Source organism: Hemiscyllium ocellatum, unplaced genomic scaffold (genome assembly GCF_020745735.1).
Source record: "Hemiscyllium ocellatum isolate sHemOce1 unplaced genomic scaffold, sHemOce1.pat.X.cur. scaffold_364_pat_ctg1, whole genome shotgun sequence".
Lineage (NCBI taxonomy): Eukaryota > Metazoa > Chordata > Chondrichthyes > Orectolobiformes > Hemiscylliidae > Hemiscyllium > Hemiscyllium ocellatum.
This window is the reverse complement of record NW_026868533.1, coordinates 373363-377966: the sequence shown is the minus strand read 5'-3', so window position 1 is coordinate 377966 and position 4604 is coordinate 373363. Positions and strand designations below refer to the sequence as shown.

The 4604-nt window shown below is 42.4% G+C and overlaps 1 long non-coding RNA gene across 1 annotated transcript; it reads right to left on the bottom strand.

Annotated features, from left to right (window-relative positions):
- Window positions 1-343: 343 nt before the first annotated feature.
- LOC132813386 (uncharacterized) lies at window positions 344-3269 on the bottom strand. Its single transcript, XR_009644060.1, has 2 exons — window positions 2762-3269; window positions 344-1698 (listed from the first exon to the last, which is right to left on the bottom strand). It is a non-coding gene; the product is annotated as an uncharacterized LOC132813386 (long non-coding RNA).
- Window positions 3270-4604: the final 1335 nt, after the last annotated feature.

Here is a 4604-nt window from a genome sequence, read left to right as displayed (position 1 = left end):
GCACTTGTCCGACCTGCCTATATCCTTTTCCACCTATCCACTCCACCCTCTCCTCCCTGACCTATCATCTTCATCCCCTCCTCCACTCACCCATTAACTCTATGCTACTTTCTGCCCATTCTCACCCTCCTCTAGCTTATCTCTCCACGCTTCAGGCTCTCTGCCTTTATTCCTGATGAAGGGCTTTTGCCCGAAATGTCGATTTCGCTGCACTTTGGTTGTGGCCTGAACTGCTGTTCTCTTCCAGCACCACTAGTCCAGAACTTCGTAAAACCATGTTGACTCTGACGAATTGTGGTTTGAGTTTGCATATGTCCTGAACAATGGACTCTAGCAATTTGCCTTAAATTACAATAGTTTATTGTTAAACTTTAGTCGCTCATGTATTACATTATTACAAGTTCTTCCCTTTCGAAAACCTTCATGTTTTCTTTGAATTCCTGTTTTATGGGCACAAGGCTTGAAGAGATCTGCTCCAATTGCTGTGTAAGAGCCATGTATGTCTGAATGGACTCATCATCTTGCTGGTATTCAAACTCGATTGGCTGATGTCTTTCTGGTGTTCCCATGTTGCCATCTCCAAGGCCAGAATGACCTCCTCCTGTTGATGCTTTTGAGGATTGGGAGGTTATGGAATCTTCCTGCTGCTGTGTAACAATTTGAGGGGCTCATGGGTTTTCTCATACTTCTCCATAACAGGTGGAGATACTGAACGGTCTCCTCATGTATCCCGGAGATGGGACCGAGGGATTGATTCGTCGTCTCTTATTCCCATAAAACAAACACGTGTATAAATTACCTCTTCGTTTCTCATGAAAGAAGTCTCAGATAGTTTTTGTCCTTATCCAATTCCCTTGCAATAGGCTCGGTGGGTCTGAATGGCCTCCTGTTATCCCAGTGTAACAACCTCGAGTCACTGTGTGACCTCTTCCAGTTCCTATGTTACAGACTTGAGGAGGCTGAATAGACTGCTCCTGTTGCTGTTGAACAGGATACTGGTGCAGCATGGCCTACTGTTATAGGCTCGAGGGGCTGATTGGCCTCCTTCTGTAAATGTATATCAGGCTCCAGGGGCTGAATAGCCTCATCCTGTTTTGTTGTATCAGGGTCAAAGGCCTGAATATCCTCCTGTTGTTCCTGTGTAACAGGCTGGAGAACGGAATGGATTCCTCCACTATCTGTGTAATTCCCTTCACTTGTTAACTCCTTCTGTCAACTTTGTTCAAATAAGATCATCTTTAATTTTTGTAAACTCCAATGGCTACTGGGTCAACTTGATCATCCTTTCGTTATAAGCCAGCACCTTCATTGCAGGAATCAGTTGAGGGAACCATCTCTGAGCTGCTTCCAATATAACAACATCCTTTCTTCAGAGAAGAGGCTAAATCTGTACACACTACTCCAGATGTAATCTTCCTGTACAGAAGCAGCAACACTTTACCAGCCTATTGTAAAGTTCCCACCCAGGTTAGAGCAGTCTCAGCTCTCTGGGGGAATACAGAACATTGTTGGAAGATCATTGTCCTTCTCTACTCCATCAGCATAACGGGAGATCTGGAGAACTTAAAGTTTGAGAAGATCATAAATGATGTAGCGAGATGATCTCTACCATCAATCTCCCCAGAGCCCACATCGCTCAGATTCCGCAGAATCTAGTAAGGTGGATCGCAAAACCAGCAAGGAGGAGCAAAGTGAAAGCTGCAATACAAATGCAGGGCATGTTATAAAACAGGAAATGAGATATGTACATTTGTGGGTACTGCAGTATGATATATGTTTAAATTATATCTAAACTTTGTTAACCCAATTGAATGCTAATGCTGGGAAAAATGGATTTCAAGACCACGTGTGAGATGGTTTACATGAGCATTATGTTAAGCACTGAGCTCGAGATCAGGTGATTTAGGAATTGGTGTTGAGTGATCAGAAGAGCTAATTGAAAAATTTGCTGTAAAGGACATTTTGGGAACAGTGACCACAATGTATCGGTTTTCTTTTATGCTGTTTGAGTACACGACAGATTTTGTTTAATTTGAAGTAACTGTTATAAATATGAGTCATGCAAGCCGTCAAGGTGTGAGGAGAAAGTCGGGACTACAGATGCTGGAGATCAGAGGGGAAGAGTGTGGTGATGGAAAAGCACAGTCAGGCAGCATACTAAGAGCAGATAAATCGATGTTTCGGGCATAAGGCCTTCATCAGGAATGAAGCTTATGGGCCAAGGGGGCTGAGGGATAAATGAGAAGGGGGTGAGACAGGGGGGAGGTTAGCAGGGATTGCGGTAGGTAGATGAAGGTGGGGTTGAAAGTGATAAGTGATGAAGGGAGACAGACCGCCTCATCTACTGCATCCATTGAACCCAATGTGTTCTTCTCTACATTGGCGAGGCAGAAGGTCAACTTGTGGAACATTTCAGAGAACATCTCTGTGACAGCCACATTGAACAATTCCATCGCCTTGTGGCTGAGCACTTTAACTCCCCTTCCCACTCTGCCAAGGACATGAGGGTCCTGGACCTACTCCATCGCCAAACCTGAGCCACCAGAAACCTGCAGGAAGAAAGCCTCCTCTTCTGCCTTGGGACCTTCCAAACACAGGGGATCATAGTGGATTCCCCCATTTCCACTAATCCCACCCTATCCCACTCCAACCCTCCAAGTCAGCACCACCCTTTTGTACATTCCTATGCGTCCACCTTCCTTGCTATCAATCTGGCCCACCCTCCTCTCCGAGTATCACTTTCAACCCCACCTTCACTTACCTATTTGATGAAAGGAGGCAGCTTATAAAAATGCCAAGTTGCTGTAATCCAGTGGATTCAGAGAAATGTAGGACCCAGCAAAGGATGGCCAAGAAACTGAGAAGAAAATCGAAAAGAGAAAAAGCATGCAAACGAAAGAAAAACATAAAAACTGCTAAAAAGCATCTATCAATGTATGAAAAAAAATAAAAACAAGGTCAAATGTGGAACAGTTGGTATGCGTTCAGGATAGTTTATTGCAGAGAACAGAGAAATCTCGGAAAAGAAACAGTTTATTTGCGTCTATCTTCATTGCAAGAATGTCCAGAAATTCTTCCAGAAATACCAAGTGACCATGGGACTTGTGTAAGTAACGTCTAAGATTATTCTTATCAATGTTGAGGTCATCTTTGAAAAGAAAGCTGGATTGAGTATTTATAAATCTGACAGACCAGATGTACTTCATACAAGGATTTATGAGGAAGCAGCAATAGACATGTTCATTGCATCGCGGATTTTTACTTTATCTTCTGACACATTCTCGAACGTCATTTAGCCAATCTGTATAAGGCAAAGGTTACAAATATTATCCAACAGTTTAAGAAAGGATGAAGATGGAGAGGGGTGAACTACAGAGCAGTTATCTTGTCATCCGCAGTCGGGTGTCTGTTGGACTCGATTACAAAGAACATGCGACTACATATGTAGAAGGTAATAACATAACTTGGGAGTGTGAGAATATACCGATGAAAAGAAAACCAGAAGTGGCAAACATTTTTTTGGAATGGTTTGAAGATGATTCTTGTGGACATAGGCAATGAAGAACCAATGGATAACGTAGAGTTGAATATTCATGAGATTTTTTAAAAAACTCACAAAGTAAGCTCATAACAAAGGTTAAAGCGAGAGGTATTAGGAAGAACATATGAAAATAGCAAAGAAAAAATTAGTTTTACATTCAGGTGATTGTAATTGGAATATAGAAGACGTCATGCACCAGTTGTATCGAGTGTTCATGACAGTATTTTGTATTGTTCGGAGTCCCAATCTAAGAAATAAGATATTGACTACAGAGGAACTGCAAAAGGTATTATTCAGATTCATCCCTAAAACGGCAAGATTTTCTGATGTGGAAACTCACCCTGTGATCTCGAGTTTTGAAACATGAGAGGTGGTTGCAGTGAAACTTAGAAACACAGAGGGGACTGAATAACAGGGACATGGAGAAGTACAAGTAGGCGAGATCTGGGAGAATCCCACAATATTCTACACGGACAAGTAGAGCAGAATCATCAGCAAACAGTTAGTGTCCATTAGAAACCAAAGGGGCAATCTGTGTGTCAAGCTGGAGAACATTGATGGATTGTAACATGAGACCTTCACATCTATTTTACTTTAGAGACGGAGAAGACAAGTACAGAATTCAAGGAGATGGATGGGGAAACTCTTGAACAGATTGATGTAAAATACGAGAAAGGATTTGAGGCTTTGTTCTGTATAAATTTGGACCTATCTCCATGTCTGAATGAATTTTATCACAGGCGGCTGTTGGGGTGAATGGAGGAAAGACCCTGACTAAATATTTTAATTAGGCTCTGACCATAGGGGAGGTGCCAGAGAACTGGAGAACTGCTAACACGATTCCACTTCACAGTTCGGGTTGGAGAGATAGACCAGGGAACTATAGACGAGCGGGTACTAGGTCACTGTTAAGGAAACTACTGGAGAAAATAGGGAAGGAGAAAATTGAACTCCAATAAGAGTCGAAAGGTCTGATCAGGGATAATCATCATGACTTTATCAGAAGGAAGTGGCACCTAATGGATTTGATTGAATTAGTTTGAGGAGGTCGATTCTTTAGCTT